Below are 12,195 nucleotides of genomic sequence, written 5' to 3'. Positions count from 1 at the left end.
ACTTTATCATTATGTAAGGTCCACCCTCATCTAAATTAGATGCTGATACAAATGTTTTTCTTGAGATAGAAAGAGATTTTTAAACATATCCCACCCCCTAACCTATTACACCACCTAAAATTGAACACAGAACAATTGGTTGCTAAGAACAGAAGTGTCGATGCTACCAAGATCCTAAAACTCAGGATTCCGGCTCAACTCACCTTGTATTACTAGCCAACTTGAACTTCTCCCCAAGGGAACCATCATTCTGTCCGTATATTTTTCCTCTTCTCCTATTCATCAATAAAGTTTCCTTTACATCAAAAAAGAAACAGAAATGCCTAGCTTTTAGGACTGCTGCTTTATTAAAGTGACTTAGGAGTACATTAGCTCTTTTTACACTTCGCAAGAAACTGCTTCTTTTGCGTGTAAGCATCCAAGACATTCTTCGTTTTCTTTTCTTTAATTTGCATTCCTTCGTGTATCATTTAACTTTAATTACTGCAATTAGTGGGGGATGTCAAGATTTCCATCCGACCATAGATATGGAACGCAAAAAATAACAATAAAGAAGTGGACAAGAAAGAGACCGCAACTCCGTGGAACGGAACTTTAAAAGGCGCCATATTTGCTACCATTACACCGTACACATGCAGCAAATTAACCGAACACGACTTCCATTTATGCTGCCGCTTATTTTAGTTCATATACGTCCATTTCAAGGGGTTGGACCGGCCGCAGCATCCACCAGTAGTATGCCCACTGTTTTTCTCTGAAGCTATGGGACCGGCGGACCTCGACATTTATAGATCGTCGTGCACCCCGGACGACGACGGTAAGGTTGCCCCGGGGGTGATTTCCATACCGGTGATTTCGGTGCCAGGGCACGATATCCGATATATCCGACAGTTCCTGCACCCATGTACCAATAGCAAGTTATATCCGTATACAGATTTAACTCATAAGCAGCCAACACTTGTGTCTGGAATGTTTGCTTTCAGCGCAAAAGATTTTTGTGATTTCCTGCGAGGGAACACCCCAAACCAATGACACCACCATTTTAAGTAAGCTCGGTTGAGTCTGGAAAGGGTGATGAAAACATCTAGAGGTTGGATATGTAACCGATGGTGAATTATAATTTAATCCAGTATTTTACTTTTCTTTTTTTAAACAAAAATATGGTAAGACCACCACTAAGGTTTGAGACCTGGATCTCTTTATTTGAAATGGGTGCCAACCGGTTGAACTGAGAAATAAGACATATTCTGTACGTAGCACGGCATATAAAACAATATAAAAGACGTTTTAGCATTCATCAAAAGATTAAAAAAATGTTTTTAAGCAATATAAGTAGGCAGCGATGCTTGTTCCCCCCTGTTTATTAAATAAGAAAAGAAAGCAGAAGTTTACAGATGAAACTAAATAGTGCAGACGGAAAAATAAAAGAAGAAGGCCCTTAAAACGCATATATTTTAATAAATATGGTTCATGTTTTTGCACCGCAAGGAGAAGTTTGTCCCCGTCAAAATGGAACGTCAAGTATAAAAGACGAGAAAAAAACAGAATAGATAATGTTAATTAGTTTTTGAGAGCAAACATAAATCAGATCACTAGTTTTACCATCCTGAGCAAGATTCCTTGCAGCCATCCCCGATGGAATGGATGAAGTGGAGAGGAGGAGCAGATAGAGTAGGAGGAATGTCTTTGGAAGCATTTTCCTTTTATTCCCTCTACCTCGTTTTCCTGAAGTGCGATGATCCTTCTACTAAGCTTTGGCTTTTATAACAAATGAGATCGAGTTAGGGCAGATCTGGAGCCCTCACATTCTGCACTGGCCTCTATCTTCTCCGGTCCGCTCACAATTTTGTCGGTTGTTCCTGAAATTTTCTGAACGTATTTCTATGTCATGCCATCTACGGTTGACTGACTTCCATGCCCTGCCATCTCGCGTTGACCGACTTCTCTATATCCCGCCAGCCGACCCACCCTTTGCCATTTACCTCTTGCGGACCCTTTTGATTGTGCCGAATCGATTAGTCTTCGTTTTCTCAAGATTCTTCACGGAAGTGGAGGAGACTCGCTCACGGGTGGATAGCTTGGTGGAGCCCACAAGTGATGGTATGTACACCTAGTGCCGCCTTCCTCCGCAACAAAGCATCGCGTCCCTGGAAAGTTTACCTCTGGTCCACGTTACTGAATTTTCATGTCCCAAGTAGGCCGCGTTAAACAGCGCATCCTATTTAAATAATAATAATAATTAATAAAAAATTAATAAAATAAAATAATATTTTTTAAATATATAATTTTTATAAAAAAATTATCTTAATCCTATTCCTCCTGTTTAAAAACATTATGTATAAGACGCTAAATATCATTTTTACCTAGTACTTCATCTTTTATTTTAAAATTTATTTTTTTTACAAATCAAAAATTATAAAAATAATAATATATTTTTAAAATATAATAAATAATAAATAATAAAAAAATAATAATGAGATTCACAGTCTTATCTACTTAGTGTTGTTGATGAGTTCGCTATATATATATTATATTGAACCTCAAATTCATAAATTAGTTTAAACAATTCTAGTTTCTTAATAACTTTTTTCAAATTTCTTTCTCGATGAAATTTCAGTAATATCGATTTATATAACTATAATTACAATAGAATAGAATATTAGTAACGTAAAAAATTTATCACTAATAATTTATTTTCATCGCTAATAATTATTAGCAACGAAATTATCATCGCTGGTATTTAGTCGCAAACAATAACATCATTGATAATTTTTTACAATAGAAAAAAATTTCATCACCAATAATAGATATTACCGATCAAAAATTTTTATAATTAAAAATTTTTTTTCGAAACCTAATCATGATAAAAAATTTTCGTCGTAAAAAATTTAATTTGTGATGAATAATTACATCACTAATTATTTACGACGAAATACTTTCGTCGCTATTAATTTAACTAAAAATTTTTACGAAGTTTAGACTTATAAAAAAATATTAGCGACGTAAAATTTTCGTTGCAAATATGATAATTTTTTATGAAAATTTTCGTCACTACTAAATTAGCAATTATTTACGATAAAAATACTTTCGTTGCTAATAATTTAATATAAAATTTTAATATTTTTAAATTTATTTAAAAAATTATTACGACCAATTATTTTCATCGCTAATAGGTTTTTTGGCGATCAATATTTCATCGAAAATAATTTCATCACTAAAAATTTACATAAATTTTTTTTAAAATAATTTATGAATATATATTTTTAATTTATATATATAATATTTTTATTTATAATCTATAAAATAAAAATAAAAAATTTACATAATAAATCAACAAATAAATTTCATCATTTTATTATATTAAATTAAAATTACAAGAGGTTTGAAATAAAAATAAAAAGCAACATAAATGGGCTGTCAAGTATCGACATCTGCAGAAGAAAAATGGGATGGAGAAGGAGAGCACTCGGAAGAGCTCGGATCGACCTACTGCTGTCTCATTAGCTGCATCATCCACTCCATCTGCACCATCTACTCTATCATCTAGATCTGGAACAGTTGGTACTCATCGACGCATGCAGCCAACTCATCAACTTGCTGCTCAGTCGATTGTCAATCCTCAGCAGTATGCTTCTGCATCTCCGCCTGTCGAGCATCGCAGGCAGCATAAATGTTAGCCCTAGACGAGCGTGAGGATGAGAGAGCAATGATCCCATGCCCTAGACCCCTAACATAATAAGATCTCGTATCAAGCATCTGATCACAGATCTCGTCATTTGTGGGTGCGGTCGAATCCTCAAAGATAAGCTGGGATCTAATGCCCATCATACGATCCTAAAAATTAAAGTTATAGCTATTTTAATTTCGTACTAAAAATCAAACTGCGAATGAAAAAAATAATTAAAAAAACTTATAAAAAGCTCCTGACTCTCCGTCGTCCACTCTCTTGACCGTCGCTGGTGGGTCCGCTGGTAGATATCGATCCTACCAGGAAGCTCATCACTCTCTGCATCTCTTTACAATTTAAGAATAATTAATTAAAAAATTTTTAAATAGTTAGAGAGTTAAAATATGTTAATTAGAAATTATTTATCATCTGCTCTATATGATGAGCGAATGACCTCGAACCTGCACAATGCGATATGATCTGTCTCACCCGATTTATGGTGTTCTGGGTACATCGTTTCTGTACAGTTAGTAATCAAATTAGTAGGTAACAAACTAAATTTAAGAATAAATAATTCAATCATTAAAATCTAAAAAAAAAGAAGTTTGGATGTGTAACCTGATATGCCGAATCCTCGTAATACCGTCATACAAGAGCCCAATCATCCATGGTGATGTTGTCATACGATCACTGCCGCACTACCTCCACCCCATGATCCTGCATCACATGGTACCAATGCTGATGAATGCAGTGGTGATACCCTTGAAACGCAAGCATAAGTGAGAGTCCACAGTGGCTTGCCGCACGCGATCTTCCTGAAAATCAATAATATCAAATACACCCTGTCCATTACAAATATTAGAAGAATACTGTGCTAATTAAATAACCACAGTATAATTTATTTTATCTATAACTGGGTGTAGAAAATCTCTCTCTGAACCCATATAACGTGACGTCAATCGAAAAGCATCACGGGGGCATAGCTGCGACATATGATGTCCAGCTCGGTCTGCCACGGCTCGCACCATCCCCTAATGGGCCTGATGTAACTAGGTGGTATCTCAATATAGAGATGCTGTCCGGGGTGCTCGCATCTCCAACGCTCTAGAGTGAGGTTCTTTGATGGACCTCGCCCTCTCCTCATCATCGGTGGAGACTGGCCTGAAACAACAATAAATATATCATTAGTATGATAGCTATCCAAATAAAAAATTAAATTTTATGATATAAAAAGTATAATAATACCATTCGGATCCTCCTCACTCGGACCTGCCTCATGGGATCGGCCAATGCAGAACCCTCTGGTGACTCTACTGGTGCGGCAGTAGAAATGGGTGAAGGCGCCTTAGCCTCAGGGGTAGGCTGCGAATACGAACATCGTCGTCTGTCTCCTGATGGCATACCTGCAATTCTTGACATATAAATAAATATAATATTAAATAATAATAGTAAAAAATAAATTACATTCTAATGAATAGAATTATATCGCATACCATTATTGCAAGAGAAGATTCAATAAAGAATATATATATCTACTCATCAATATTCATATCTTCCTTGATGTGTAGGTCCTCTTTCGAATCACAATAATCGACTAATGTATCATTTTCTATCTCATCGTCATTTATGAACTAATCGTCATCCTCTGACTCATCAAGATTAAATACAAAATCAGCTTTAACTTCGTTGGACGGCAGATCAGTCCAATTCAAAGGAGCTATTACAAGTTCTTCATCAACAAGAAGCTCGGCTAATGTTTGTTCTTCCTCTTAAAAAGTTTTTTCTTCATGTGAATCTGAATTTTCATCCATCTCTAGTCGGGTTGGTATGTCATATACGCCTCTAGATGTTATTCTTTGTACGACATGCTAATTACCTCGATACTTTAGATCCTTCAAATATATTACTTATTTCACTTGAGTTGCTAATATATACAACTCATTCTGATATCATGTTCATGCAAAGTTTACACTAATAAAGTATGGATCGATATGAATATCAATCTTTTTATTGCTAATATCCCACCATTCACACTGAAACAAGAATACAGAATTACTGGACCCATACTTCAATTCTATGATATCTATCAGTACACCATAATATTCAATCTCTTCTTCTCCTTCATATTCTATCATAGCAATCCCACTATCTTGGATCCGTCGTTGTATCTCAAGCTCTCTTGCGTGAAAATCTCATTCCTCCAATGATAAAGGATGCATAGTGGTTGATCCTTCGATCAGAGCCACATGCTAAATTGTACAACTCATCGATCGCACTCTCTTTTTTATTGAAATACATATATTTCATCTACACCATAACATAAAAAATTATGTTGGTTTAAATAATTATTTCTATAATTATTAAAAATAACGTATTACTAGTGCAACTTACAAAATCTCTAAATTATTTTGTAAATTTTCTCCTATGTCGATTATCAACATTCGTATTATTCTCTCTAGATAATAAAGTCATGATTTTTAATTTTATATCGATATGAAAAAATTACTTAGAATATTAAACAGTATGCTAAGATGGTACTTACTCAATGAAATCTTCAATTTCTTCACAATTATTTAGAACATAAAAGTATGCCTTGGATAGCTCATTCATGTCCATAAATTCATATCTCCTTCCACCAATGGGTCGAACCGTTTATTTAAATATAAACAGTATCGGTTCATTGTCACCCAATTCACGGTCTGCGTTATGATCTGCACTATTGAATCTTATTTTGATATCATCAAGATACATCGAATAGAATGTGACACACTTCGTAGCTACGTATGCTTTCGCTATAGATCCTTCAGGCTGTATTTTATTATGCACATACCTTTTTAGGGTATATAAAAATCTATAAATAAAAATAAATTTAAATTTTAAAAATATATTTATATTTTATAACTGATATGACAAAGTGCATATAATTTTTTTATCTTTCAATAGGATATATCCATCGATAATATATTGGTCTGGCTAAAAGAGATTCATTTGAAAGATGAATAGCCAGGTGCACCATAACATCAAAAAATGATGGTGAAAAATTATTTTCTAACTTACAAAGAATGAGCACGATATTCTTCTCAAATTTTTCAAGTTAATCTTCAATTTTTGGCAACACAGTTCTCAGAAAAATACTTCGAACTCAATCAATGTAGTTTGAACATCACCACCCAAATAGCTATGCATGATCACAGGAAGCAAACATTGCATCATCACATGGGAGTCATGACTTTTCATGTCAAAAATATTACCGTCATTATTGCCAACACACCGCGATACGTTTGAAGCGTTAGCATCAAAAAACTTTACGATTTTGAACCATCCACAGAAACTCTTCTTTTCCTCGCTAAACAGCGAATAATATGCAGGTGGTATAAAAAATCTATCATCTCGACGAACTAAATACAACTCCAGCTGAATTTTTATTTTTTATAAATCAAAATGAGTTTTTGTACTATCTTTTATTTTTTCTGAGATGTTCAATACTGTACCGATGATATTATCATAAATATTTTTCTCAATGTGCATTACATCTAGATTATGACGAATTAGTAGCTGCTTTCAATATGGTAGTTCGAAAAAAAATACTTCACTTCATCCAATTCAGCTCAGCTTTTGTACGCTTCTGCTTGTGAATACCCGATATTTTTTCAAATTGAATGTTTTCAATGACTTCAAGTTGTTCTAAAACTTCTGCTCCACTTAACTCCTTAGGTAGCGGACATCGGTCAGACTTACCATCAAAATATTGGTTGTAATGGATCCTCCAAGAGTGATTACTAGGTAGAAACCGTCGATGACCCATGAAGCATATTTTTCATCCATATTTTAAATATAAGGATGATGCATCCTTGTTGCATATTGGACATGCCAGATATCCTTTGGTACTCCACCCAGATAAGTTTTCATATACAGAAAAATCATTTATGGTCCATAAAATTGAAGCATGTAACTTAAAACTTTTTCGACTCACAGAATCATATGTCTATACTCTATTTTTTCATAGCTCATTCAGATCATCGATTAACGGTCGTAGATATACATCAATTTTATTACCTGGTGCTTTCAGACCCAGAATCAATAGTGACATAAAAATAAATAATTCTTTCATGCACTTTCAAGGTGACACATTATATACAACTAGCATCACAGGTTACATACTATAAGAAGTACTCAAATTGCTAAAGAAATTAAATTCATCTATCGTTAGACCAAGCCGAATATTACACAGGTCACTCGCAAAGTGTGGATGCTTTGCATCAAAGTCTTTCCACACAACGGAGTCAGTCGGATGGCTAAGTATGTTCTTCTCTGGAACCTGCTACTCATGATGTCATATCATTTCTTCAGCTATCTTTATAGACATATACAACCTTTGAAGTCTTGGAATCAATAAAAAATATCTCAAAATTTTTTGAGGTATCTTCTTTCCTTTCTTATTCTCGATTTTGTACCTAGACTCACCGTATTTCAGACATTCAGTTATATGTTCGTTATCTTTATAAAATAATCTATAATCATTTTTACAGGCATGTATAAGAATATAACCAAGTCTCAATTTTTGCATTTATATTTTTGATTCAGAATATGATTTCGGAAGTCTCTCTCCATCGAAAAGAGTTGCTTTAATCAATGTCAAATTTTGGTCAAATAACTTCTGACCCTATCGATTCATGGTTTTAATATAACGCAATTTTATCAAAAACTCTAACTTGAAAAATTTTGCACAATTTGGATAGAGTGGCTCTCATGCATCCCTTACAAGCTTTGCAAACTGTTTAGAAGTTCCTTTTACCTCAAGTTGGATATTATGTTCATGATCAGAATTGCCTTCCGATGCACTAGTACTCATGCATATATTTGAACAAATATCCTAATGTAAATCATCTAACAGTTCTCCTATACCATCATGTTCGATAAGTTCAGCAGTATCACTATCATCTTCAGTATCGTCATCGTCATGCACGACTTCATTCGGATCACTCTCCCGATGCCATATCTAGCGAGTGTACTTTTTATCCATACTATAACATAGCAGATGTTCCTCAACAAGTATTATATGATAATATACCATATTGACACATCTCTTGCATGGATACTTTATCCGACTAGCACTGTCAATCTTATGCCATGCAAACTCAATAAAATCTAGAACATCTTTTCAATATTCAGATAAAAAAATATCTCTAATATTCATCCAACTTTTATTGATATCCATATAATAACAAACATAAAAATTATTAATAATAAAAAAATTTTCAGTGATATTCATCCGAACCAGATCCCGACCTAGATTTTGAATCAAATTTTGATCCAAATTTCGAACCAAATCCCGATCCGAATCCAGACACAGATCATTTTATACAAAACAGCATGCATTAAAGACACAGACTGAGCAGTAACACAGAAAATCTCCTTTCACCAATTTAATGAAGCAAAAATGCATGATCCTATCCATTTCAAATTATTACTAACAAGTGTGGTCCTATCCCCTTCAGAAAAATAATAATCTTATTATTGTTATTAGTTGATATTTTATTTTATTATTGTAAAAATTTTGATAGTATCTCCTCATAGTTCTTCAAGTATACGATATGAATATGGTACCTACGCACCCTATCCACTATATACCCGGAGAACAGTAGACAGATAACTGCTAACAACCACATAATGAAATAAAATATCAACTATTAACAATAATAAGATTATTATTTTTTTAAAAAATTCAAATACGGGACATCCAAAAGTCGATCTCGATCAAGATCGACTCTTGAACGAAAATCTATAGCTTAATACAATTTAACTACCATCTCTGAACATACATTTAGAGATGGATTTCTAATTTATCAAAAAAGAGTAACTCTGTATTGAAATTTTTTCATCAAAAATTTTAGTAAATTTTTTTCTAAAATAAAAATATTTTTTATATTTAATTATAATAAGAAAAAGCATACAAAATAGCATATAAAATAATTAAATTATAATAAATAAAAATAATATGTATTGTGCTAGTAGAACAATAAAAAATTTATAAGTTTCAGCAGTAATACTAAAAAATTTATGTAATAAATATAAAATAAACTATAAGTAGTTGAGCATGCAAAATAATATTAACATAAAATTATAACATGAAATTCAATCCCACACCGAATATCCTTCGCTCCCTCCCCCTCATCTTCCAAATTCACCAAAAGCAGCACCATGAAAGCAGTCCCGTAAATAGGGCTAGAAGTGGGTCGAGCCACCAGGAGGCCCATCGGATCGGCCTGAGGCTCATCGGGCTGGGCTTCGGACTCGGCCCCAAACTACTCAGGCTTAGCTCTAGCCAAACAAATAAGGCCCGTTTGGCTATCGGACTGGGCTCGAGCAGACATTTGGCCCAATCTAGAGCCGACCCGATTGGGTTCAAGTCGATTAACCCTCCTCTCCTCGATCCAGACCCAATCCACATTTTAACTTTTATATATATAATAAATAATTTTTTTTAAAAAAATATTTTTTATCTAATTTTTTTTAAAAATATTTTTCTCCTAAACATTTTTTCCCTAACAATTATTTTTTTTCTAAATATATTTTATCCTAAATTTTTTTTAAAAAAATTATTTTTTTTCTAAACATCATCCACCCGCAGCCTGACCCACTCCCCACGGCACCGTCACCGTCACCCACCCAGCGTTGCCCAAACTCGGCCCCAGTGACCTCCGTTCCCGTGGCACCGGCACCATCACCCACTTCGTGCCACCCAGACTCGACCCGTGCGACCCTCGCTCCCACGATGCCATCGACTGCCGTCATCCACCCTGCACCATCCGGACTCGACCTCCATGACCCCCGCTCCTATGGCGCGGGATCTGACCCAGCTCCCAACTCGAATTCTAATCAGATCCTGATCTGGATTCCAATCTGGATCGAAATCTCGATCCGGATCCTGACCTCGATCCAATTCAAATTGCGATCCAGATTCGAACCGGATCCTGGATCGGACAGTTCATATGCATTAAAAATTTACTGAAGGATTCGGTTAATCCTAGTTAAAATATTAAATCATAATCACATATTTTATATGCATTAAATTATAAAAAAAATATACATTAAATTATAACAAGCAAAAAAAAATATGCATTAAATTATAACAAAAAAATATTTTATTATTAATCAAATAATAAAATATTTAATTAATATTTGATTATTTTTTTTTTCTTTTTTCCCCTCATTTCTCCCTTCCCTTCCTCCCTCTCCGCCTCGATCGACCTTCCTCCATCGATAGCCGACCAACACCCCCCCTCCGGCATGCCACCCAAGGCCTCGCCCCACTCGTCGTGCCACCCCCTCCACCCTCCGACCCCCCAGCCCCCATGCTGCCCAGCGCCACCCCACGGAAGCCCCTCCACCCTCCAGCCCCTCGGCCCCCCGCAACCCCCTCCGCCCTCTAGCCACCAGGCCCCACGGCCCTTCGTGCCGCCGTCCCCCTAATACCATGGCACCCAAACCTCCTCTGAGTCGCCACCGTCCCCCCAACCACTGCCGCCGTCCCCCCAACCCCCGGCTCCTACACCCGCACCCCATCGTCACCTGATAGAACCCAGCGACTCACCCCCTCCCTCCACCTCACCCGACGAACCCCACGCCCCCCCCCACCCCCAACGGCGTCGCTCCTTCGCAACCCACGGCCCCCCATTCCCCATGACCGGACCCCCTCCCGGCCCACTCCCCCTCCCCTCTCCCCCCCCCCACCGGTGGATCCATGCTATGACACTGGACGTCGCTCACCGGTGGCCCGATCAACCAAAAAAAAAGTGATGGCTGATAGTACCTGAGGGGGAAGAGGTATCATCTGTGATGGCCGATGGAAGCGACGGCAGAGCCCAAAAAGCGATGGTGGATCTAGAGAGGGAGAGGCAGGGAGAGCTCGAAGGGAGTGGGGGGAGAGGAGGGTTTTGCGGGAAAAAAAGGGGGGAGAGCTCGTGAGAGAGAGGGAGAGGAGGGTTTCACGGTCGCAACGTCGACCTGATGTTTATTATGTTGAGAATAGTGTCCCAAAGACAATCGTCAGTCTGTTGACGGTTGTGCTCATATTTGTATATGTATATGAATTATGAATTAATAAAAATTATTTTGATATTTTTTCATCACAAAATATTTCATCTTCTAATGAACTCCTATGTTGTGGTGAAGTCCTTAGGACTATTTAGACTCGACAAAGGAGGATTTATCGTTTAGTCCTTAAATCTGTTCGCGACCAAATGATACGTTATTACCAAGGACGATAATATTTATCAAGCATAGATCATTGTGTGCCATATAGGTTGGTTGTCTTCTTAACCAATGAGTGTGGAGACACTGGTATGGCATACAGGTGAGATGTAAGGGTACATCTGCACTGAATGTGACCGACTCTGGAGCTATTTCTGCTGTCAAGATTTGCTTCGATGAAATATGGGTATAAATATCTCTCCAACCTGAGACCGCCACGGTGACTTGCAAGCAACTCACTGCACTTAGGCACTGGACTACCTGAATTTTTAATT

General features: G+C 36.4%; 1 long non-coding RNA gene across 1 annotated transcript; it reads right to left on the bottom strand.

Moving 5' to 3' along the window:
• Nucleotides 1–569: 569 nt before the first annotated feature.
• On the bottom strand, nt 570–2,139 carry LOC140852931 (uncharacterized). Its single transcript, XR_012135963.1, has 2 exons — nt 1,603–2,139; nt 570–894 (listed from the first exon to the last, which is right to left on the bottom strand). It is a non-coding gene; the product is annotated as an uncharacterized lncRNA (long non-coding RNA).
• Between the last annotated feature and the right edge of the window lie 10,056 nt (nt 2,140–12,195).

The sequence above is a fragment of the Elaeis guineensis genome, chromosome 12 (genome assembly GCF_000442705.2).
Source record: "Elaeis guineensis isolate ETL-2024a chromosome 12, EG11, whole genome shotgun sequence".
Classification (NCBI taxonomy): Eukaryota; Viridiplantae; Streptophyta; class Magnoliopsida; order Arecales; family Arecaceae; genus Elaeis; species Elaeis guineensis.
The sequence above is the reverse complement of the archived record's forward strand: the minus strand, read 5'-3'. Positions and strand labels throughout refer to the sequence as shown.